The sequence below is a fragment of the Nomascus leucogenys genome, chromosome 21, assembly GCF_006542625.1.
Source record: "Nomascus leucogenys isolate Asia chromosome 21, Asia_NLE_v1, whole genome shotgun sequence".
In the NCBI taxonomy this organism is placed as follows: domain Eukaryota; kingdom Metazoa; phylum Chordata; class Mammalia; order Primates; family Hylobatidae; genus Nomascus; species Nomascus leucogenys.
Window position 1 is genome coordinate 47,257,112 of NC_044401.1, and position 26,345 is coordinate 47,283,456.

At 46.9% G+C, this 26,345-nt stretch overlaps 1 protein-coding gene across 3 annotated transcripts in view; it reads left to right on the forward strand.

Moving 5' to 3' along the window:
* The window catches only part of LOC100589116 (plexin-A1), a 334,429-nt gene that overhangs the window by 209,767 nt on the left and 98,317 nt on the right, over positions 1 to 26,345 (forward strand). The gene's annotated exons all lie outside the window — the stretch shown is intronic.

Here is a 26,345-nt window from a genome sequence, read left to right on the forward strand (position 1 = left end):
ATCTGTAATTGGCCAAATTAGCACTCAGTTCTTATCTAGCTCCTTGGCAAATTGGAGTGGTGCTGGGGTAGACTTGCAGAGTTATTTTTGGGGCCCAGTGTCTGCTGAGCAGGGGCTCCCTTCCTTGTGTGGCTAGCTGAGGAGCTGGCCGTCAGGCCCCAGAAAGAGTTGGGGCAGGCGTTCTGCTGGCTTCTCTCCCCTCTGACTGTGGAGGGGTTTTTAGGGGAAGGGGTCCCCTCTCAGTGCTTCCTGTGCCTGGTACGTGCAGTGCACCCTGTGCGCAGTCATGCTCGGGGTGGCCCACACTTCATGCCCAGAGGAACTGAGGCTCAGAGAGCTGCTGGCTTGCTCAGATCACACAGTCCTAAGTGCCAGCATTCTGTCCCCTGTCTGTGGTGCTCCTGTGCTGTCCATTGAGGACTCAGCTAGAACGTCACAGGAGCAGGGAGGTGCTCACAGTGTGCCCAGTACCAATGTGGCTCTGCTCAGTCAATAGTACAGTTCCCTGGAAGGTCAGAAAGTGATTCCTGCAGGAAGGAATTGGGTCTTATGGGTTCTTTGTGTGAAGTTGGTCTCTATGGACCTGAGAGACCTTCATAAATTAGCCAAGGGGCTACCACCAACTCCACCCACTTCCTGGGAAAGCTGCTCCCTCCCGAGAGTGAATTGGGGCAAATCACCTGGCATCCCTCAGGGCACAGAATTGTGAGCAGTGGGTCTGGCCTCATGAGAAAGAAGTGTCAGAGACAGGTTTGCATGATAGTTGTAAAAACAGCTGTGCAGAGAACTGTGAGGAGCTGGAAGGACAGTAGGGACAGATGAACAGTCAGCATAGACCCAAAGGCACAGAATAGGACAGGGAACAATGTAGGCTGGTTTTGGGGTCTTTTTTTAAGACAGGGTCTCACTGTGTGGACCAGGCTGGAGTGTAGTGGCAGAATCATGGCTCAATGCAGCCTTGACCTCCCGGGCTTAGATGATCCTCCCACCTCAGCCTCCCAGGTAACTGAGACCACAGGCATGTGCCACGCCCAGCTAATTTTTGTATTTTTTGTAGAGATGGGGTTTCACCATGTTGCTCAGGCTTAGTGTAGGGGTTTTATTCTTGAACACTAAACACCTAAAGCTGATGGGGATACTACATATTGTGGCAGAGCCATTTAAGAATGGGCTTGGGAAAGAGAAAATAATTATCTTGAAATTTTGCTGAACGTGGTGGCTCACACCTGTGATCCCAGCACTTTAGGAGGCTGAGGTGGGCAGATCACCTGAGGTCAAGAGTTCGAGATCAGCCTGGCCAACATGGTGAAACCCCGTCTCTACTGAAAATACGAAAATTAGCCGGATGTGGTGGCACATGCCTATAATCCCAGCTACTTGGGAGGCTGAGGTGGAAGAATCACTTGAACCTGGGAGGCGGAGGTTGCAGTGAGCTGAGATCGTGCCACTGCACTCCAGCCTGGGCAGAGAGCAAGACTCCATCTCAAAAAAAAGAAGACCAATTATCCTGAAATTTCAAGTCCTGTAGCAATACTAGGAGCCTGGGAGGAAGAGAATCATCCAATAGGCAGATAGAGACAAGGACAGAGGTAGAAGCACAGCCCTGCTGATGCTAGGACCCCACAGGGCCTGAGTGAGTGAGCACCAAGGCTGCCTGCATCCAGGAGTTGAAGGGTGCTGTACTGCCCTGCAGGGTGTGAGCCACCCCACACACAGACACCCTGCCCCCACTGATGGCCAGCTCTCAGCCTGTTTCTGAAGGGTTCCCCCCCGGTATGTCCTGTTCATCTGGGGCTGAGAAATACTTGGAATCACAGAACATTGAGAAGGAGAGCTGTGGTGGCAGCCACATCAAAGAGGCTGCTGAGTGACAGCCACAGCATGGATGTGATCCCTGGAGGTGGGCCAGGCCACAGCTCCTGCCCATTTTCTTACCCGAGCAGCTTCTTGCAAGGCCAGCGGCCCCTCCCTTTCTACCTGGAGCCAGGATCCACCTGCCAAGGAGAAGATGCACTGGGGGAGAAGCCAGACAGCTTTCTGTTGGTAACCATAATGCCTGTCACCTGCCAAGTGGCCCACCATCATGAGGGCAGGGACTCCTGCCCCACCAGCCCCTTTGTGAATTTGGCTTTATTGTCATAGCCTTTCTCATCCTCATATCCCCTGAAAGTAAGGTGGGATGGATGTGAATGTATTTTTAATCTGAGTGAAGCCTAAGGGTTTTCTGTTTGTTTGTTTGTTTACAGCATCCCTTGATAATAATTACCACTATTTACTAAGCAATAAGTACTCTGCAAGGCATTTCAACTCCATTCTGTATTTACTCTTGTTAGTTTCATATACAAGTGAAGAACTGAGGCTGGAGAGGTCGAATAACTCCTTTTGTCCATGGTCACAGCTGGTTCTGTGGCAGGGCTGGGGTTGCTCTTCCTTTGTTTGTCTTTGCATCATTGCTGTCCCTTGCAGGCCCTGCCTGGACATAAGATGGCAGCAGGGTGGAGCTCTCAGAGCCTGCGCGGGTTTTCGACTCAGACCAGGGCTCAGACCTCAGCCCCGCCCCTTAGCAAATCACTTCACTTCTACAGGCCTCTGTTTCCTCACCTACAAAACAAACAGGATACACTCTTTAATCTTTAAGTGATAATTAAGCAAGATTCCACATAGAAAGTAGACCGAGGATGTCAACAACTGTTGTTGATATTAGTGTGACTATTTGCTATGGACTAAATGTTTTGTCTCTCCAGAACACATATGTTGAAACCTCACTCCCAATGTGACGATATTAGGAGGTGGGACCTTTGCAAGGTGATTAGATCATGAGAGTGGAGGCTTTGTGGGTGGGATTCGTGCCCTTATAAAAGGGAATCCAGAGAGCTCCCTTTCCTCTTCTACCATGTTGAGGACACAGAAGACACCATCTATGAACCAGAAAGTGGGCCCTCACCAGACATCAGATCTGCCAGTGCCTTGATCTTAGACTTCTCAGCCTCCAGAACTGTGAGGAATAAACATCTATTGTTTATAAGCTGCCCAGTCTCTATAGTACTCTATTATAGCAGCCTGAATGGGCTAAGATACTGTTAATAACGGCAATCATTTTAGTCACTTTTTCACCACACCTAGCTTGGTATAGAGTAGAACAGATTTTGATATATAAATTGAGTTTATAAAAACACTTTTCCTTTTCCCAAATACAGTAAACAGGAAGCAGTGTACAGTTAGAAATTATTTAACTTAAACATCAAGAGAAATCTTTGAGATATTTCTTGGATTAACAGATATTGTAAATTACATCATAAATGTCATAGAAATAAATGCCAACTGCTGATAGCAGTAATATTGAGGAGTTTTCTTCCAAGACCATGGAGTATCTTTTAACAACTTTGAGTAAACTGTTTGCTTAGATGGTAAACTAGATGTCCATGTATTCATTCATTCATTTAATACACATGTATAGAGTGCCTGCTCTTTGCTAGACACCATGCTAGGCCCTGGTGACACAGTGATGAACAAGACAGCTGCAGTCCCTGCCAGCAAGGAGCTTATAACATTTGGGGAATGACAAACAAGGTTTTAAAATTAATTGCACAACAAGCAGTTACCCAATTAACTGATTATAGCAATGAGTGCCATGAAAGAAAGAGTCTGAATTAGAAAGAACATGTCACATGGTGGGAAAAAGCATTTTAAACAGATGGATTAGTATGTGCAAAGTCCCTGAGACAAGAAGCAATTTAACTTACTGAAGTAATTGAAAAAAGGCTGGTATGGCTAGAGAATAATGAATGAGAAGAGAGAAAAAGAGGAAGCTCCAAGAAGTGAGCATAAGCCAGACCATGCAGAACTTTGTAACATAGTAGGAATTTTAACTTGATCCTAAGGGCAGTGAAATTACCTTTTTCAAAGCTTTATTTATCTTCTAATGTATGCATGTAAGGCTATAAATTTCTCTATAAACACAGCTTTAGCTACAAGTTTTGATATATTGTATTTTTAGTATAAATCAGTTAAAATTTTTCTAGTTTTCATTCTGATTTCTTCTTTACTCATAGATTATTTCAAAGTATATTGTTTAATTTCCAAACATTTAGGGGTTTTCTAGTTATGTTTTTTATAATTGGTTTCTGTTTAATTCTTCTGTGATTAGAGAACATACTCTGAATTCTTTGAAAATTTTTGAAACTCGATTTATGGTCCAGTATATGATATGCTTTGGTAAACTGTCCATGTGCATTTAAAAAGATTGTGTATTCTGTCAGTAGTGTTCTGTATTGTCAATTAGGTTAAGTTGGTTAGTCATGTTCAAATTTTCTGTATTTTTAATGATTTACAGATTTATTGTTTTTTTCTGACACTTTCCTTCTGACTAAATTTTTTTTTTTTTACTATTTCTTTTCTTTCTTTTTTCTTTCTTCTTTTTATTTTTTATTTATTTTATTTATTTATTTTTTTTTTTTGAGACAAGATCTCACTCTGTCACCCAGGCTGCAGTACAGTAACATGATCACAGCTTACTGCAGCCTCAACCTTCTGGGCTCAAGAGATGCTCCCACCTCAACCTCTTGAGTAGCTAGGACCACAGGTGTGCACCACCACACTTGGCTAACTTCTTAAATTTTTAGTAGAGAAAGGGTTTCACTATGTTGTCCAGGCTGGTCTTGAACTCCTGGCTTATGCAATCCTCCTGCCTCGGATTCCGAAAGTGCTGGGATTATAGGCAGGAGCCACTGCATGTGGCTGGCCTTCATTTTTTTTTTTTTTTTTTTTAGTGTATCTTCTGATAAAAGTTCTGTTTTTAATTGTATGTAAATACCTTTTTCACCTTCATTTTGAAAAATATAGCGGTCATTTCTTTCAGCTTTTTGAAGATATCTTTACATTCTCCTTTCTTTTTTTTTTTTTTCCTTGAGAAGCCACCTGTTGATATTGCTGTCATTCCTTTACCTCTTTTTTCTCTGTTTTTAAGATTTTCTGTCTGGTTTTATTAAGCCATACCTAGTTATAGATTTTCTTTATTTTATTCTTTTTGGGATTCAGGTCTTGAAGTTTGACATCATTTTCTCAGTTTTGGAAATCTCTTACCATTATCTCTTCAAATAACACTCTCCCCTATTTCATCTTTCCTCTTTTCCGAGGTTATATGTATTACTGTCTCATATGTCTCTTGTTCTTTTTTCTGTTTTTCCTCATTTAAAAAAATTTCCATGCTATAGTTGGAGTTCTTCTTATTGGTCTTTTAGTTCATTGATCCTCTTTATTGTGTCAAGTGTGCCTTAAATCTGTTGCATTCAGAATTTCAGTTACTAAATGTTTTTAATTCTAAAAGTTCCATTTGCTTTGCTTCTTTTCTTTTTTTTTTAAGATTCCCAGTCTCTGGTGAAATTCTACATTTTGCTATTTTCTTGAACATATTAGTTACAGTTATTTTAAAATCATCTGAGGGTCTATTTCTGTTGCCTTTTTTTTTTCTTGGGGTCCTATTTATTTATATGTCTGGTAATTCTTGATTGAGTGCCAGAAATTGTCTGGAAAGATGACAGAGGTCCTCTGTGATATGACCTTCCCCAGAGATGCCTAGGGATGTGGCTTTCCAGGGTCCCTCTTTCTTGGTGAGCTCTAAACCACTATTTTTGTTTTCTTGGCTCTGTAAGACTTCTGAAAATTCTACTCTTTCAGTGGCCTCTTTTAGTTAGCTTCTTAGCTTCTTGCCTGAGTAGCTCAAGAATTTGACAAATGTTTTAAAAGAAGAAAACCACTGAGTATCGTCTCACTGCTTTGTAGCTCCCTTTTCTCTGGAATCCTGGCTCCCTAAGTCCTAGCTGCCCGGGCAGCCTCCACAGGAGCATTGCCTCCCTATCATCCTGTGAGACTGCCTAGAGCCTCCACAGCTTTTCTTGCCTTTCAGCTGAAGCCATTTGCGTGACATTCAGCCTGTCTTCCTGATCCAAGAATTGGCAGAAACTTTGAGGGGGAAAGTGGCTCTAATAACAAACACTCACCTCTCCACAGTTCCCTTCCCTTCGTAATCTTGGACCTCAAGTCCTAGTTGTGTTGGTCCTTAGATGCCTTCACACAGATTTTTTGAATTCCAACTTAATTTTTTTTTCCCTCGGGGAGAGCATAGGCCTTTCACAAGCTGCTCCATTGTAGCTGGGACCAGAGGTCCTAACTTAGTTTTTGAGGAATGACTAAAGTTTGCCAAGCAGTAAAGGGCCACCCCAGGTAAAGGAAACAGTAAAATCCTAAAGCCAGACCCTGTTCGTTTTAGCAACATGAGGCATTGAAGCCACGGGTGACTCTCCCAACTTGTCTTGGGACACCAACCTGTACTGAGGCCTGGATCAAGCCCAGCATATGTCAAGATCTCAGAAGACTCTTGCCTCAGGGCCAACTGGGAGCTCTCCACCAAAGAGGAATGTTGATGGCAAGGCTGACAGTCACAGACTAGGGCCTCTTGTTTTGGAAGAATCCTATTGTTAAGACAGAAGTGAATATTCAAAATGTGTATGTACAACCCCGCCCACCCACCTCACAGCAGCACAGAAGGCAGAATTGTTCAGATTTTCTGAGGAAGAGATTAAGACCCCAGGGAACCTCCTGCATTTATTGTGTCACATCTATTTTTTATGACAACCTTCAGTCTGCTTCCCGTGGGATTCATTCAGAATCTGTCTTGGCTTCTCCTTGTCAGGAAACTTGTACAGTCCTCCCTGGCCCCACAGAGAGCCAGCCCTCAAAGAGGTTAGAACAATTGAGTTGAAGGAAGAAGGTTATTAACTGTTTCCTGAAACTGAGCCATCGTGCTCCGAGGACTTTGATCCAGAGAGGCCTGATTAATGTGGATGTGGCAGCCTTGGGACTTGCTAGAGCAGAGCTGCTGTTGTGCTTTCACCTGCACTTGGAAGACAGGACTTAGTAAACTCTGGGAGAGGCTTTAGGACCCAACTGAGAGAATGAATTGTTTCTAGGAACCTGAGCTTCCCCAGTTTGCATTTATTTAGTGAGCTAATGACAGATGACATATTAAAACAGTGGTCATTTATTTAAACCCCAAAGAAAATGACATTCTAAACATTCTTTAATCCAGATAACATTCGTCTTAGCCTGAATTCAAAAGATGTTACTACATCTCACTTCCCTAGGTAGATAACCTTAGATGACCTTTTAAAGGAAAGGTTTTCTATGCAGAAATTTACTGACATGTGCGGCTTAATCTGATGGACCTGGCTCTTTGAGAAGTTAACAAATCAAAACTTGTTTGATACATTCATTTAACAAATCAAAATTTAGTTAATTTCTTATTTGAAAAACTTTTACTGAACATCATCACGTGCCAGCGACTGTGCTTGGAACATGTACTGTACCCTGTTTCCCATCTTCACAAGAAGCTCAGGTGGCAGATGCCATTATTATTACCATTCTGCAGATGTGGAAGCGAAGGCAAGTTCATTGACGTCTCAGACTCAGTTTCCTGGTCTGTAAAACAGGGATGATGGTGATGCCTACTTCTGTCAGCTTCTTATGAAGACCAGATAAATGTGATAATCCACATTTGCTTACAGACACACCCCAGGGAGAGGCAGGTGGGATTTGAACCCAGGTGTAGATGAGTCTTACCTTGCTCTTTTCTGCTGTACTGAGATACGTATTTCTCAGAATGTACAGGATGGGGGCATTCAGCTTGCTGCTTACCTGACTGCCTGGCTGTCCCGGTGCTGGCTCTGCCCTTCCCTGAATTTCAGCCCACCACGTGTGTGTGTGTGTGTGTGTGTGTGTGTGTGTGTGTGTGTGTGTGTGTGTGTACGCATGCTTGTTTCCTAAGCTGTGGCATCTTATGCAGGCATTTACTCCCATGCCAGTGCTTACAGAGTTCTGCCACCCTTGTAACAAGGGAAACAAAGATGCATGGAGAGAGAGTTGACCAACAGAGGTTAGTGTTTGTGTAGCATATGGGAATGGAAAGTCAAAACAAAAGACGCCAGGTGACAGTTTTCTCTCAAGACCACACCTCGGCTGGTTCTGTGGGTGGTGGGCATGAGCCGCCATTACTGGTGGCGTTGTGGGTGTGATAAAGAGGCTGCTTCCGTCTTGTGCCCAGGGCAGATGTCACACATGTACCCCAGCGGTCTGCTGAACCTGGATGGGGCCTTGAGATCCTTCTTGCTGCTGCGCTCTAGTAGCTGGTCTCAGCCATGTGGGCTTGGCATCCAAGGTGAAACCCATTTGACATCCCTGGGCCAGATGAATTCTAAAGATAGAGTTTTCAATTCTGAATCTCTGTTCTCGGTCCCTGATTTCAGAACACAGAATCTGTTAAGCTGTTTGTCTTTTTATGTCCTACTTTCTGTCTAGAATGACCTCCCTCTTTTTTCCTTACAAATCACTCTAACTGTTTAAAATGTAACTTAAACATCTTTTCCGCTTACTGTTTTTCTTACCCAGAGGTCAACCTAATATCTTCTGTATCTCTGTATCGCTACCATCCAAGCCAGGACTTAGCCTCGATAGATGCTTACCAAGTCAGTGTCAGATGGGTGGATGAACTGACACCCACCGTGGGATTTAAAAATAAGTGGTTGACTGTTTAAGCACCTACTCATGCAGCAGGGCTCTGTCTGGATCAAGGCCCTGAACAGTACAGGGCCTTACCTCATTTGAGACAGGGCCTTGCACGAGGCAGGAGCCCTACACAGGGCAGAGACTTTGCGGTGACCGAGGGTGCAGATCTTAGCAGTGCTACCTGACGTGTGGCCTGGGTCGGATGACATAAATGCTGAGACACACTTCCCTTACTTCTGAAGGTTGTTTTGAGGCCTCATGAGGTAATTTGTTAAGCCTCTAGGAAAGTGTCAGGCACATAGTAAGCACTCGATGCACGGTAGGTGTTGTTACATAGAAACTCACATTTTAGTGAGAGATTGGAGTAAAATAGCCAAAAGAGAGCACATTCCTAGGTGCGTAGAGTCTATCAGTGACTGAACCTGGAGCCAAGAAGGAAAGGGACACGTAGGAGCCAGCAGCTCTCCTTTTGGGGATGTATCCCAGAGAGATGCTCACCTGTGTGCACCAGCAGCCATGGGCACAAAGGGCAGTGCGGCCCTGATTCTGAGTGTGGAAATCAGAAGCAGCCTCATACCTAGTGACAGGCGATGCATAACACAATTCCCCCAACCCTGGAGCTCCAGGCGACGGCTACGGCATGCGCTGTGCATGCTGGCCTGCAAAGGTGCCAGAGACCTCTGGTTGGGAAAAAAGCGAGTTGTAGTTTACAGTGCATGTGTACAGTTGACACGCATATGGTAGTACCATCTCTGTTCTGTAGACATATTTATGTGATATAGAGAAGATGTCTGAAAAAGTATGTTCCTGACAGGAGATAATAGTTATCTCCGGTTAGTTCGGAGAAGTTCAGGATTATAAAAAGGGTCAACAGGGACTGTAGGTTTATCTGAAATGTTTATTTAAATATATATATTCACACACACACTCTCACATATAGCTTATATAATTAAAAATTAACAAGACTACACACACAACCTCAAGGAAAGGAACAATAATGACTTGGGCCAGGAGTGAGGGAGGTTCCCAGTTCAACTGGGCATCAGATCCCCAAGCTAAAGGTGACCCCACGAGACAGGCACTGTCCCCAGAGCTGGATTCCTGGTTGTGTGAGTGGGAGAGATTGGGAGTGTGCAGTTTGCCAGTCAGGGCTTGGCTTCTGACCCTCTGAGGTGTATGAGGCGATCTTCTTTCCTCGTGAACTTGAGCTGTGGTTTTCAAATGTGCTTTAACTGGGGACCTGGTGCTCAGTTTGCGGTCATGTGAACACCTGAGGCACAGATGAGCTGTGATTCTGGGTGAAGCCAGAATGGCTGGGCCTAGAGGACCTCTCCTCCACAGACGTGCTGAGGCTCTTGGGTCAGAAACCCAGCAGCCAGGAGCTGAGGTTGCAGGAAAGGTGGATGCCTTTCTTTCCAGGCCTCCATCACCTGGCTTTCATTCAGGCCTGGCTCACTCACTTGCTCAGGAGCTGCTGGCCAGGTTTTTGCATCTGTCATTTCATGTGCTAGTGGGGAGTAATGAGAGATGAAGCTTGCAGCAGTCAGTGTAGCTTTTGTGCTGTCAGGTGCATCCAAAGGCTCCATCAGGAATGATGTTGAACCTTTACTGGAGTAAATGAAACTTAGGAATTAGGCAGTGGTTCTCTGCTCCTCATTCTGTCCTGTCACCATGAATAATCAAGTGCTGGGCACCTGGCACTCCATTTGGGGCTGTGCTGTGCAGGCAGGCAGTAGACAGATTGGAGAGCCTCCAGGAGAGACCAGAATGGTTAAAGGGTTGAAAAGGTAAACACACAGCTTAGGCCCCCAGGAAAGGAGAAGGCTGACCAGAGGGTGGAATTTTATTCCTCTGAGAAGGAACCATCGTCTGAATAGTATCAGGGCTACAGCCTTGGACTGCAGCTGTGAAAACTTAAGTTAGATCTACCAAAGAACTTTCTGACTTGCAATGAGGCATTATAATGTGATAACGAAGGGAAGTTGTACAGCCTTCATCTTCCTGTGTAAATGTTTAAGAAAAAGCAGCAATGTCACTCTACACTAGGAATGTGGTATACAGCCAGCCCTCTTCCTCATCTGACCATGAGCAACAGAAGGGCTGCTTCCTCTGCGGCAGCATCAGTGTTCTGTCTCTGTCTTCCTTGGCTGGCAGGCAGGCAGGCAGCCAGCCACCATGCTTCTCCTAAGAAGTATCGTAGTGGTTTTCTCTTGGACCCTGCTTAGAGCAGGGAGGCCTTCTGCCTTTTAATGACTTACTCTCATAACCCCTGCTCCAGCACCGGGGGCCACCATCCACAGAAGGGAGCCACGGAGGGCCTGGAGTGTATTTGTCGCATAACCTTCTTTACCCTTATTTTTTTTAAATCATCATTTCTCCTTATAGACAGGATTAAATGATGGTGATCTAGAACTTAACCTCTGATTCAGTCCAATCAGCCTTTCCTGAGGCTGGCTCGGTGGCGGGCTCTGTGCCAGAGAGGATGTATAACGATGGACAAGACCATCCTGGAGGCCCTTGCCTCCGCTGCAGAGCACAGACGCACTCTCAGCCACCACGCTTGCAGTATCCCTACCTCCCTGCTCAGCACTCTCGTTCCTCTAGGCTCAGCTCAAATGTCTTTCTTTATAAAATTGAAAGGCTCTCTAAAATCCTCCTGGCCCACCCAAGACAGAGTTAGCTCTGCCCTCTTTACTGCCCCCAGAGAACATGGGAGGCCCAGGGACAGTACCTGGCTGCCACTTATGTGTCTGTTTTGTACTTACATATTCAGGCATTGCATTTTGCTAGATGATAGGCTGTTTGCGGACAGGAACCTTGTTTTATTCATCTTTGTATCCTCAGGGTCCAATACTTATGAACTCAGGGAATACTAAATGGAGGAAGAAACCCCCCATGACAGATGGTGAGTGCCACAGCTGTGCATGAGGAAAGCATTCCCACAGCAGAGAGGATGGCAGGACTAGCTTTGCCTGAGCAGTGTGGCTTCAGAGATGAAATGACCTTGTGCTGAGCCAAGGTGAAGTGGACCAGGGCAGGCTCTGCAGCCAGGGGTCATTGTGCGTGGAGACTCAGCTGGGCCTCTCTTCCTGGAGTATTAGGGGAAGGATGGGGACCAGCATGCTGGTCAAGAAGCAAACATCCGAGAGGCTAGGGATGAGGCAGGTGGGACAGGGTGGTCCCGATGTGAAGAGCCTTTGGTGCATTCTAAAGAATTCGAGATTCATCCTGCAGGCAGTGGCAAGTCATAAAAAAGACTTTTAAGCAGGGAATTGATATGATTGGATTTATGTTTTAGAAAGATATCTGGCAGCATTTGGGAGAACCAAGCAGTAATGATGTTGAGAGCAGAGACAACACTGCCAGCCAGGAATGACTCACCCATTGCACAGATATTCCACTCCCACGCCAGCACTGTTCTGGGAATACAGTTGTGAACCGGCAGGAGGCTTCCTGCTCTCAGGGCAGAGAGACAAATGGTCAGCAACAAACTAAGATGATTTTATACAAAGTGCTATGAAGAGGGAACAGTCGGGTAATGTGAGAGAGGACGGCCAGGACTCTGTCCATCTTAGGATCAGGATGCTCTCTGACATTCAAGCAGAACTGAGTGTCAAGAAGGAGCTGGGCAAATACCTGACTACTGTGAGATTCTGGCCTCTAAGTAGCAGCTGTGGTGAAGAGGAGAGCTGGGCCCTGAGGGAGGTGGCTAGAGAGGTGGCTGGGGAGCTGGCAAGCGCAGGGCAGCAGAGAGGCTCCTGACCAAGGCATGGGGCATGCGCTGAACATGAGCATCAGGAGCGTTCGTCTGCTGCCCACCACCAGGGATGTGTGTGGAGCAAGGGCCCCCTAATTGTCCCAGTGCCCAAATGAGGGGGCACAGGAAGCTGGGGGGTGGTGGGCTCAGCACAGTCCTGTTGGGTTCTGAATGCTGAAGTGTGTGCAGAGGGCATCTCATCCAGCCAGCTCTGAAAGTGGCAGCTGCAGGCTTAAGGGAAAGGCCAGCCCCACTGTGCACAGGCTTCAGCCCAGTGCTTTCTGAGTGCTCAGAGATCCATGACTCAAAAAACTGGGCTTAGAGACTACAATTTATTAATCCCCTCCCCTTGACTGAGATGAAAATGGCATTTCATTCCCAGCTCTATTAATGGACTCACTTCCGGAATAAAGCCAGCATCCCCACGGGCAATGGCTGGGGTTCTTCTCCTTTGTGTCACTTTTGTTTTCTTTTGAGTGTTACATTTAGATTAGCTTCTGGGGGGATTAAATGTTATTACAGTTGAGGAATCTTTTTTTCTTCTTTTAATCAGTAGAGAGGTTACCGCTTAGCATCATTGCTGTTAAGATTTATTTTCTTAAGTCTTGCAGCCTCCCCTGTTCCTATTCTTAAAAGAAAGCTTTGCATCAGTTATGTCTAGATATCTGCGCCTTGAGGGAGCAGCCCTCATCACAGACAGGGCCTTTCCATCCGCAAGGCAGAGCTGACGCACCCCTGCAAGGTGCCCCATGTGGTGTGCACACACTGCTCCTGAGGACACAGCCCTGGGGGCGGGGTAGGAAGTTGTTCATTGGTAAAACGTTTCCCTCAGGTCTGGCTACAGTAGACCATAGTATGCAACCCAGGGAGGCGGCAGCAGCTGCAGGCTGCGATGACTTCCATGAGAGCCCACCAGAGGGACTGCTGTGGTGGAGGCTGGCGAGACCCATCTCCTGGCATCTGGTTCTTATTGGACCAGGGTGGATGTTGCAGAAAGACTGATTTCTTCTGTGGCATTGTGTAAAAGCATATCCATCTTAAAAGACCTTGAAGTTTAGAGGTTTGAGACAGGTATCAGGTGATTGTTTTCAGGATCTGATAGTCTCTAGACCATGGGAAGAAAGTCCACATTCAGGGCTGGTTGGGGTCTCCACCCACCACCATCACAGAGCCCTCTGCGTCTCTGCACATGCCGGCCAGGAGAGCCAAGCCTGAAGGGTTCACCATCAGAGGAATTGTGTCCCCAGTGCAGGCTGGCTGCACGTCACCCTTGGCACTCTATTCATGGCCGCCCCATGGTGGCAGGTCCAAGCTAGAGTAAAGTCCTGTGAGACCTAGCTTGCCTGTAACTGTTGGTCACTGGTTTTGTTTGTTTGTTTCTGGTGTAGCTAGATCCAGGAGAGTCAAGTCCATGATTCTGAGACTAGTCCAGTCTGCCTAGGAAGTGGAGGCTCTCTATCTCCACTGAACCATACTTTCTGAGAAAGCACTACGTGTTCCAACGTCGTCATTCCCACTGTCCCCACCACCACACACACAGATGAGGTCCTGAGTAACTGCCTAGTGGCATCCCTGAAACTGCAGGCCCCGTAGCCAGATGGACCCTCAGAGTCATCTAATCCAGTTAGATACAAGTTGGGGTCATTCATGTGTGGTCACCCTGGGAACTCTACCCCCTCTGCTGGAACAAGTTCAGTTGCCAGTGCCCATCCTCACACCTCCCATTTCATCTCTGTACAGCCCTGGCTGTTAGAAAAGAACTCTCTCTGATGGAAACAGCTCAGGGCTGGCTCTTAGGAGCTTCCTAGTTCTGCCCCCCTGAGGCTTTATAGAGCACAGTGAAAGTGCCTGTGCATGCAGCTGGGCAGATATCTGAAGATAACTTTTATGTCCCCCTGGGTCTTCCTTTTCCTTCAACTTTATCCTTCTCTAACTCATCCAGTGAAGCACACACCTGACTTGGAGTCCCTGTCTCCTCTCCACCTGCTCCCTTTTAGAATTGGGCTCTGGGGAGCCAGAGCAGATAAGCAGCCAGAATGCAGTGCAGCCATCGCCTCCCTTGTCTGGTGGCTTATCTCTGTCAGCAGCATGTACATTGGGTTGCAGCACTGAACTCACCATGTTGTCCGCTGTCTCTTTGGCTGGGCCCACTAACTATTCATATAAGGCTTCCTGTGAACTCGCCTCCATGCATGGCTACTAAGTGCCCTGTTTAGACTTGAGTACAGGACCTTATATTTATTCCCAGTAAACTTCATTCTAGTAGATTCAGTTCAGCCCATAGAACGATTATTTGAATATATAGATTCTGTCATCTATCGCAACTCTTTTTTTTTTTTTCTTTTTTTGAGACAGGGTCTTGCTCTTGTCACCCAGGCTGGAGTGCAGTGGCACGATCTTGGCTCACTGCATCCTCTGCCTCCTGGGTTCAAGCGATTCTCCTGCCTCAGCCTCCTGAGTAGCAGGGATTACAGGCTCCCGCCACCATGCCCGGCTAATTTTTGTATTTTTAGTAGAGACGGGGTTTCACCATTTTGGCCAGGCTGGTCTCAAACTCCTGACCTCAAGTGATCCACCTGCCTCAGCCTCCCAAAGTGCTGAGGATTACAGGCATGAGCCACCACCTGACCCCTCCCAACTCTTTTATATAAACCTTCTAAGTATGTCTTCCCCAACTAAGTCATTGATGAAAATGTTAAGTTGTACAAAAATGAGGACCTCCATTAAAGCTGACCTCATCCATCTAGTGATCCATCTAGTTCCTAACATACCTCCTTGGATATCCCACCCATGTTATTTCTTTCCCACTAGGCTGGATCATGAAGGATCTTTTCTAATAAATGTAGGAAGTGTCTGGAGCTATCAGGCCGCTGCATGCCCCCAGTCTCCTAGCCAGGATCCCTGTTAGAAGGGAAGAGGAGGGAATGTGGTTTGACATGTTTCCAACAGACTCGACTCTTCTTAGTAATCACCTCTTCCTTTTGCACGTACTCCAAACCAGCCTCTTTATGAAACCATTCTAGACTCCTGCTTGGGCTCTGCCTTCATTTGATATAATGTACCCTTTTAAAAATCATAACACTGAAGACTGTTCCTTTCTAGTTTTCCTTTGTTTCCCATTCTCAAGAATTCTGTAAAGGTGACCCGCAGTAGCTTGGAGGTCCAGCCATAGTTCTCTTGGTATTCCTGGGTACAGTTGAGTGGACTCAGAAGGCTGCAGTCATGGGAAGTAACTTGGCCATCTCTGGCCATCTTCCCTTCCACAAAGACTTTCTGCACTGTCATACTTCACTGCCAGCATCTGTTCTGTCTTCTGGGAGGTAGTCAGGTAGAAATAGAAAACATGGGCTTTGGAGCAGAAAACCTCAAGTCCACAACAGAGACGTAGATCAATGGAACAGAACAGAGTCCTCAGAAATGATGCCGCATATCTACAACTATCTGATCTTTGACAAACCTGACAAAAACAAGCAATGGGGAAAGGATTCCCTATTTAATAAATGGTGCTGGGAAAACTGGCTAGCCATATGTAGAAAGCTGAAACTGGATCCCTTCCTTACACCTTATACAAAAATTAATTCAAGATGGATTAAAGACTTAAATGTTAGACCTAAAACCATTAAAATCCTACAAGAAAACCTAGGCAATACCATTCAGGACATAGGCATGGGCAAGGACTTCATGTCTAAAACACCAAAAGCAATGACAACAAAAGCCAAAATTGACAAATGGGATCTCATTAAACTAAAGAGCTTCTGCACAGCAAAATAAACTACCATCAGAGTGAACAGGCAACCTACAGAATGGGAGAAAATTTTTGCAACCTGCTCATCTGACAAAGGGCTAATATCTAGAATCTACAATGAACTCAAACAAATTTACAAGAAAAAAACAACCCCATCAAAAAGTGGGTGAAGGACATGAACAGACACTTCTCAAAAGAAGACATTTATGCAGCCAAAAAACACATGAAAAAATGCTCATCATCACTGGCCATCAGAGAAATGCAAATCAAAACCACAGTGAGATACCATCTCACACCAGTTAGAATGGCCATCATTAAAAAGTCAGGAAACAACAGGTGCTGGAGAGGATGTGGAGAAATAGGAACACTTTTACACTGTTGGTGGGACTGTAAACTAGTTCAACCATTGTGGAAGTCAGTGTGGCGATTCCTCAGGGATCTAGAACTAGAAATACCATTTGACCCAGCCATCCCATTACTGGGTATATACCCAAAGGACTATAAATCATGCTGCTATAAAGACACATGCACACGTATGTTTATTGCGGCACTATTCACAATAGCAAAGAATTGGAACCAGCCCAAATGTCCAACAACGATAGACTGGATTAAGAAAATGTGGCACATATACTCCATGGAATACTATGCATCCATAAAAAATGATGAGTTCGTATCCTTTGTAGGGACATGGATGAAACTGGAAAACATTATTCTTAGTAAACTATCGCAAGGACAAAAAACCAAACACCACATGTTCTCACTCATAGGTGGGAATTGAACAATGAGAACTCATGGACACAGGAAGGGGAACATCACACTCCGGGGACTGTTGTGGGGTGGAGGAGGGGGAGGGACAGCATTAGGAGATATACCTAATGCTAAATGACAAGTTAATGGGTGCAGCAAAACAACATGGCACATGGATACATATGTAACAAACCTGCACATTGTGCACATGTACCCTAAAACCTAAAGTATAATAATAAAAAAAAAAAAAAAAAAAAGAAAACCTCAAGTCAAATCCTGGCTGTGCCTCTCACTTGTTGTGTGGAGTTTGGTTGATAACTCCCTCTAAGCCTCAGTTTTCTCTTCTGTAAAAGGGGTGAGCCATCCGTTGTTCACAGGACGATTGTGAGGGCTGAGTAAGGAAACCTCTATCCATCCCTACCCCTTCCCTTCTCTCTTTGAAGTCCAAAGCTCTTATCTCCTTTAGAAGCAAAACAAGAGGTGCTGTTTCAGCACCCATTCTAGCTCAGCCACACCCAGCACCTCCCATTTCATCTCTGTACAGCCCTGGCTGTTAGAAAAGAACTCTCTCTGATGGAAACAGCTCAGGGCTGGCTCTTGGGAGCTCCCATCTCTTCCTATCTGCCAAAGGCCCCCAGCCTGCGGTGTCTACAGTGAGGTCTTCCCATCCCACTGCACTCCCTACTGATGCCCAGGCTGGCTGCCCTGTCATCAGAAAGTCCTGGGGTGGCCAGCTGTCTTCCTGCTCTGTGGGGGCAGGCCTTGGTGGAGCAGGGCGCCGAGGGAAGCACGAGGCTTTGCTTCCCATGGTCACTGCCCAGCACACAAAGCCCTGACTGGCCACACCTCTGAGGACCCCCTCCACCTACCTTCCCATGGAAAGAGTTGAGGTCCTTTGTGGAGTCAGCCTTGGGTTTCCCAGGGACCAGGGGCAGCGAGTGCCCTTTTTCCTTATGTTGGTTTAGTTGAGGTTCAGCACATGAAGGTGGAATTCTCAGCAGGCCTTTCCTTCCCCTTCTGGGCCCAGCACAGGCTGGCAGGATGTGCTTGCTGGGTCGCCTGCTTCTGCAGAGCCGGCCCAGCTTCATCGGCCAGTCCCTGGTCTTGGTGAGGCTGCTGCAGGGAAGCCTGCTCCCTGTTATGGCCCTGTTTACACGGTCTGTGCTCCTCACAGTGTGGCCCTGCAACTGACATGGAGCCCAGGGCAGCTTGAGGAGCCGGTAAACTTTGACCTCAGGCTCTTTCACCTCAGGCAGCTACCTGAGTCTGCCCCCCAGGTCATTTCAGGTAGATATGCCAAACACTCCCCTTTCTTCTTAGTGCCTCTTGACATACATACCTCCCAGTAGTTACCCACCTTGGGACCTTTCTAAGCTCCCCTTCTTAGTCCTCTGTTCCAAACTGATTACCAGGAGAATTGGGATCTTAGTCAATAGTGTTTACTCCAAAATACCAGCTTACAGGCCCCTGGTGTATTCCGCACTTGAAAAGAGGGGCCAGGACAAACTGTTCACAACAGAAAGGCTCGTCTCATCTCATCTCACTTAAACCCACCTGTGATGGGGAGCCCTCACCCCATTTTTGTGATGAGGAAGTGAGGCTCAGCTAGGCTGGCGCATCTGAGGTTGCTGGGCTGGAAGCGGCAGAGCCAGGATTCAGTGCCTGGCCTTTCTTGTCCTCAGCCAGGCACACAGGTTTCACCCTGCAGGCACCCGAAGTTCAGAATCACTGAGGCGGATGTTTATGTAAGAGCATGGAGGCTCCAGTGAGATGTGCATTCCTCTTGTTGTCTTCCTTTAGAGGAGAGAGGGGCTTCAGGGCCTTCACCATTCCCTGCTGCCCATAGCACCTCTCGCTAGCCCTGATAACACCACGCTCCGCAGATCTGCCTGTGCCAGTGTGCTGTGACCCTGGTTTGTGGTGGCCCATAGACCACTTGCCTCAGAATCATGGAATAGAGTCCCGGGCCCCACCCCAAGTGAGGCTGTTGGAATCTGCCATGTAAACAAACTCCCGAGTGATTGCTATGAGTCCTGGAGTTTAGATCAACTGCCAGAATGAATGTATTCCAGCCAGCAAATTAATCACTTCCCCAGGAAATCCCCCCAGAGAAAGCCTCTAAGTCCATCCTGACTTCTGAACTGCCTCAAAGAGATCTGTTGCTTTTTCCTCTGGTGAGGAGGCCTTCCCCCACCCCGCTTCTTCCCAGAGTTAGGGCGCAGAGAACGTCATCCTGAGCCTTGAGTCCAGAGAGCCTGTGGTGGGCGACCAGCAGCCCTGCAGAGAGCCTGAGCCCTTCTGCAGGAAGGAGGGCTGTCCTTGTGCCTTGAGGGTTGGCACTGGCACTGGCTCCTCAGGCTGGCACATGTCTTCCTGCTGCCTTGCTGGCATGGCAGAATGGCACATGTGCCCAGTGACCAGATCGGGCTGTCACAGCTGGGCTCACTCAGCGCACGGGCACAAGAAGGGCCCTTGGAGCCTCCCTGTCCATTTGCTGAGCAGGCCCAGGGCAGGTGGGGCTTCTCTGGATGTTATTTAGCAGCAGCCCTGGCTGCCGCTGGGCTGAGGGCCCTAGGTTGCCCTATTTGAAGATTGTTGTTTACTGCTTCTGAAAGGAGCATGGTCCTTGTAGGGTGAGGCTCTGGGTGACTGCTGAGGAAGCCCGGGGTCTGGGAGGGAGGGGTGTCTGGAGAGTGAGATCATGTCTGTGCTATTACTGGACTCACCCACAGTTCTGAAAAGTCACCTCACACTGTGAGCCTCATCTCTTCATCTATGTCATGACATAGTTGGACCACAGAGTCTAGCTAAGGCCCTTCTGGAATGGAAGCCCTACCTGCTTCCATAGGCCCCTTTTCTTGCCCCTCTGAAGCCTGGTACAACCTCCCCTTACACTTGTGCTGTAGGGGTCGTTTGTTCCCCAAGGCTTCTCTGGTAGGCTGGGTCCTCAACCCTCATTTCCTACCATTTCCAGGAGTGAGATGAATGAATGGCTCAGGAAGCTTTTGGTGGCAAGTTAAATTTCATCTCAATATTCTTGTATTATCCATTTGCATTGCTATAAAGGAATACTTGAGGCTGGGTAATTTATAAAGAAAAGAGGTTTATTTGGCTCATGGTTCTACAGGCTGTACAGGCCTGAAACCAGCATCTGCTCAGCTTCTGGGGAGGCCTCAGGAAGCTTACAATTATGGAGGAAGGCAAAGAAGGAGCCGGTGTGTCACATGGCAAAAGACAGAGCAAGAGAGATGCCAGGCTCTTTTAAATAATCAACTCTCATTATTCGCTCATTACCGTGGGGAGGGCACCAAGCCATTCATGAGGGACCCCGACCCCTATGACCCAGATACCTCCCACCAGACCCACCTCCAACACTGGGGAGTCACATTTCAACATGAGATTTGGAGACTGAAATATCCAAACCACATCAATTCTTCATTCACACTTCATGTTTTTTAAAACTTCTATAAGGAGCAAATAAAATCATCTTTAGAAAATGTGATGTTTTTATTTATCTTTAACATACAAGCCAGTGAAAACTGATTGCAGCATCAAAATACCCCCTTCTCTACACATACTGTCTCTCTCACACATGCATGCATTCACGCACTCTCACACTCGCTCTGCCTACAACCAGAGAACTTGCGCGTTCTGTGTTGGGATTCTGCGCTTTTCTCCTGTCAGCAGCCTCAGCCTTGAGTATTTCCCTGGGCTCAAGGTCTGAGAACCTGGATTGAGCTCACAGAAGTCAGATCACTGGAGTGCAAGCATGGAAAAGCCCCCAGTCTATGTGTAGATGTATTTATTTGCCGCTAGAGAGGATATATTAGGAGTCAAAGACAAGCTCCTACCAGCAGATTCCTAAAGGAGGTTTGTGCTGTAAAAGATGACTCTGGTTATCTGGGTTTTTGAATTTCACAGAGATAGATGAATTGCCTTCCAGACTTTTCTATGATAACAGTTGTCAGGAATGCCCGGGAGTTTTACTTAAGCTAACAAATGATTACCCTTCCCATTAGCTCTACAAACAGGCCCCTAATTAGTGAATTGGCTAATGACAGCTGCCTCTGGGGTCATTAGTCCTGACAGACAGTGCTGCAGTGTTCCGGGCACTGTGTCACTGTCATGAAGCATGTTGTCAGGCTCCACGGGACGTCAGGGCTGGGGAACACTTGGAATGCACCCTCCCCCCCGCCTTTTTTTTTTTTGAGACAGAGTCTCGCTCTGTTGCCCAGGCTGGAGTGCAGTGGCACAATCTTGGCTCACTGCAAGCTCTGCCACCCGGGTTCATGCCATTCTCCTGCCTCAGCCTCCCGAGTATCTGGGACTACAGGCACCTGCCACCACGCCTGGCTAATTTTTTTGTATTTTTAGTAGAGATGGGGTTTCACCGTGTTAGCCAGGATGGTCTCGATCTCCTGACCTCGTGATCCGCCCGCCTTGGCCTCCCAGAGTGCTGGGATTACAGGCGTGGGCCACCGCGCCCAGCCTCCCCGCCTCACTTTTTACCTTTTATGTCATCTCCTGTGTCATGTAAATGAACTCCTACTTCAGATGGGTGTGGATTTCTAAATATGGATTAAACATGGATTTTTAAAATAAAGGAGGACTGAGGAAATGGTCACATCAATTCTGGACGAGAAGACGGTTTTTATGAAACAGTTCCATTTTAAAGACACGTCTAATCAGAGTTGGGAATCGTTTTGGAAAGAACATCTATCTTGCCATTTGTTCCAGGGTTTACTTGTGAGCACGAATCACCTGCTGTCTCCAGCCACCTGGGATGCTCAGCTAGTGCCTTTGGAAACATTTCTGCCTTGAATGTCAGGTAGTGGTGAGCAGGATGGCAGGGCTGGCATGAGGCAGAGGGCTCAGTGTGTCCCAGATGTAGTGTTCCCTGTTGAGAGCCTCCCTCCCTCCAGATGAGCAGGTGTTAAGGCCAGCCTCATCTATGTCCCTCCTGACCACTTAGGTGATCTTGAAGTGTGGACCCTGCTGGGACACACAGCATCTCCTGACCAAGCTCAGCCCCAGAATAACTAGTCTGGAAGGCCCAGGCTTACATGATAACCAGGTTAAGTCCCAGGCTGATGTTCTGTAGACAAGGACAGCATTGCATGGTTGAAGCACAGAAAAGTTCTGGGGCTGGTGAGTACAGAGTGGGATAGCTATTGTAACAGAAAGGCGCTCTGCACTCAGGTTTTGTTACTATGCAGATTCCTGCTACATCAGCTCAAAACTGTGTGCGGCTTAGTCTAAATGCCTGTTTAAGCAAAGGCCAAAAGTCTGTTTGAAGATATAAAGGGAAAAATAGTGTTCATAATACAAAGCTTGAGGCTAGTCATAGATGTACAATTTCTGCACAGTAAAAGTGAGTAATGAAACTGCATTTAATTGTTCAAAAGTAGCAGAAATGCATCTTTCAGAATTAAGAAAAACTACGAAAAGGTGATTATACAGCATAGCAAATCTCTAACATGGATTAAACAGAATTGTTTAGGAGATAAAATACCAGCGTGAACATGCATTTTGAAAGAGGGAAGAACAATGCTGGGTTTAGGTAGGGAGAGCCCAGCTTCTGCTTTTGCTTGGGACTGATGTGGCAGGAAGTTGCTGGTTCATGGCCCAGGAAATCCATAGATGGAAAGACCTTGGCCGCTCCTATGGAATGTACATATGTACTTGACCTGTGTAAAATGGATTATACAGGGCATCCCCAAACCTAACGGGTGCCTGCATCTGGGAAGCCAGCTTGTGCTGTGAAGTTCCCACAACTTTAGATCAGCCTTTCCTCTCAGCCAGGTGAACCTAGGTTCACATCCTCCTCCTGCGACTCCCTAGTCTAGATCCTGGGACAAGTGGCTCAACTGTACTGACTCTAGTTCCTCGTCTGTGTAGAAGGGTGGTGATACTGCCCTTGCAGAGTGAAGGGGAGGATAATATGAGATCATGTTCATAGAATACTAGGCCAGAGCTTGGCTCAGAAATGTTAGTCCTGGGCTGCCACATCCTGTCAACACTGGCCACATATGACTATTGAAGTGTGGCTCACCCAAATTGAGACATGCTGTAAATGCAAAATACATATTGGATTTCAAAGACTTAGTACCAAAAAAAGTAAAATCTCTCTTATAATTTTTTATGTTGAAAGACTATTTCTCTATATTTTGTCAAATACATTATTAAAATTAATTTTAACTGTTTCTTTTTACTTTTTTTCTTTTTGAGACGGAGTCTCACTCTGTTGCCCAGGCCGCAGTGCAGTGGCGCAATCTCAGCTCTTTGCAACCTCCACCTCCCGGGTTCAAGTGATTCTCCTACCTCAGCCTCCCAAGTAGCTGGGTTTACAGGCATGCATCACCACGCTCAGCTAATTTTTTTGTATTTTACTAGAGACAGTTTCACCATTTTGGCCAGGCTGGTTGCGAACACCTGACCTCAAGCAATCTGCCCACCTCAGCCTCCCAAAGTACTGGGATTACAGGCGTGAGCCCCTGTGCCTGGCCTCTTTTTACTTTTTAATGTGGCTACTAGAAAACTGATAATTCCGTATGTGGCTTGCAGTCTTTTTCTGTTGGACAGAACTGTTGGTCCCTTCCCTCCTTCACCCTGGCCTGCTGCCTCCCATCTTAGCATCCCGCCACCTCTCATGCAGCCTTACACTGGAGTGGTTTGTGTCCCTGAGGAATCTGCTCCAGGTCGTGTGGGTAGAGAGCTGGGCAACCAGTGTTGTTCTGGCATAATGCCCTTTCCTTTCTCCATTTTAAACACAAGGAAGCCATAAGTGAAATTAAGTGCCTTTGCCTAGGTCAGAAGCCAGTTAGTAGTCAAGTAGGCACCTAAATCCAAGTGTTCTGGCTCAAGTCCACTGTGATTTCCACCACGCCATACGGCCACTCATTTTATTGGCTGGAGTACAGCAGCATCTAAGCTGGCATTGAGCTTCATTTCCATGCTAACTTGGAGAGTCTAAGATTCTGAGGGACCAGGAAGAAGCAGCCTGGGTGGTGAAATGTAGACAGAGATTTGGATGAGAGATGGGGAGTAAGTGTTGGGAGCTGAGCCTGGTACGTCTCTCAGGACTGGTGCCTGTGTGGCTTTTCTCGGAGAAGGCTAGGGGAAGATGATGCCAGACAGTGCTGGTCTTGGCCTGTCCGTGGGCTTTGGAGTCTGATGGGTGACCTGGGCCAAGTCATTCCATCTGCTTAAGCCTCAGGGTCTTCATTTGTAAAATAGGTGTATTTTGTCGCAGAGGTTTTATGAAGATTAAATCCCATGCCTTGCAGATGCTCACTGCCTGTTCATGGGCTTTCCTGTCTGCATGGATTTGCTCTGTGAGGCAGTGGTCCCTCATCAGAGCCTGTCCCAGAGCATGCTGGGTGGCTCTGTAGGCTTTGTATCCTCAGGCTGACAACAGCAGGCATGTATTGGTAAGAATCTGAGCAGAATAGAGGCATGTGAGCTTGAGAGGGCTGGAGGGTGTGGGGGGAGATAGTATCAGAGAGCTCTTTTGGTTACTGCTGGGGGAGCGGGATTTCAATAACTGCTGGTTCCCAGGCCCAGGTGAGGATCCCAAAGGTGAGGATCCCGAGAATCCTGAGGGATGCCTTTTCTCCAAGCCACATGACTGAGAAAACGGGATTCCCAGGCTATGCGCAGAGGACAAGCTACAAATTATCTTGCTGTGCAGACAGCCAGCAGCAAGTCACGACCCCAGGAATCCTGAGAAACAGCTCTTCTTATCCAGGTCACCGTACTCATTCTCTTGATTTGTGAAAGTCCAGGCTATGACAGAATCCATTTCCATCAGGGAAATTGGCAAGGGGCCATTAGCTTGTGACTGTTGGCCTGGGGGCAAGGAGAGGGGAGTGGGAGGGTGCTTAACAAGGTGGCCACATCTCTGGCACCGCAGCCAGAGCGCCAGCTGGAGGGAACAACAGCCTGAGTTCCAGTTCCAGACCCACTGTGCGTTCATTCTGTGCCACAGGGCTAGTTACAGAACCTCTCTTCATATGTCTTCTCAGCTGTAAGATGGTGATATGAGAACAAGGCAATGAGCTGGGTGTTTAGATACTGTGGAGTGTGTACGTGACGCAGTAAGCAGAGTGCCTGGCATGTAATCAGGATTCGATAAATGGTAGCTGTTCTTATTTATTATTGCTGTCGACTCTGTTAACATCCAGCCTCCAGTTTAGACTCTTCCAAATTTCAATTTTTTGTGCCATCAGCCACATTAAAAGACTGGTGCCAATAAGGTTTTAAAATGTAATGCCTCTCATAACAGAGAAAGTCCCAGTAACTGTAAGACGTTCCCGTGCTTACTTGAGAGAACACACTTTCTCCTGGGGCCATGCCCTGGGTAATCACAGCGATTCATAGCAGGAAAGGTGGCCCCGTAGGCTCCCTCAGGTCCCCATGCAGGGGTCTCTGCCTGCAGGGCCCAGGAGGCCACCACTGCTGAGAAGCTGTTCCTGCCATTGGCAGCGATCTTCGCCCCAAGCTCCCTGCATGTTGGGCTCGTCCTTCATTTCGGGTTGGCCAGCACCCATTTGCTATTTGATACTCTTTTTCATTCTTCTGTGGACAGAAAGAGAGGTGAAAGGGCACTAGTATTTATCAGACTCTTCCTGTGGTTCAGGCAAACCTTGAAGCACTTTGGGTAGGTTATCTCATTTATGACTCTGTTTTTATAGATAATTAAATTGGGAGTCAGTGAAGTGAACAGACTTGCCCAAGTCACGAAGCTAGTGAGCAGGAGAGTAAGGTTCTAGTTCAAACCAGCCTGCCTCCAGAATCCACCAGTCCGGGGTGTGGCGAGGGAACACAGCTGGGACAGGATCAAGCAGTAGGGTTTTGAGTGCCAGGGGTTTGGGCTTTATTTTGATGCCTTGGGAAGCCATCGGAAGTGTCTGAGCTTTGAAATGACATGATCAGATGTGTGTTTTAGGAAGATAACTCTAGAAGTGGTGAATTACGTCTGTTAAGCCACAACTTTCTCATCCTATCCCTGTACAGTTGGTTATTTTTAAACCCAAGTGCAGGAAATGTTGTTTCTCTCTGATTTCATGCGCATTGCAGCCTATTGTTTCAGGCTGTGTCTTTTAGCCTGTGTGTGTTTGTGTGTGTGCCTGTGTGTACACAACACACCAGGAGACGTGGGGGGACACAGTACACCAGGAGCAAAGAAGAATGCCTTTAGATGGCGTCTGCCATGCAGCCACTGGCTTTGACAACTGTGACTTGTGACAGTGTGGAAAACAGGAATTTTATCTCTCCCATACCTCAGCAGACATGGAACAAGATGGGACGCCAAAATAAAATGACTGATTCTTTAACAAATACACCAGAATTTACACATATTCCACTCACTCCATCTGAGCAAATTGATTGGGATTTCTATTTTTGAATCTCAGAGATAAGGGCATCGTTTATCCTCCCCTTCTCAGTCAACAAATATTCATTGAGTTCCTACGATATACAGGCATTCCTTCACTCTGCATTTCTTGTCCCTCAGGCCTCATCTTCTGTGATTATTAG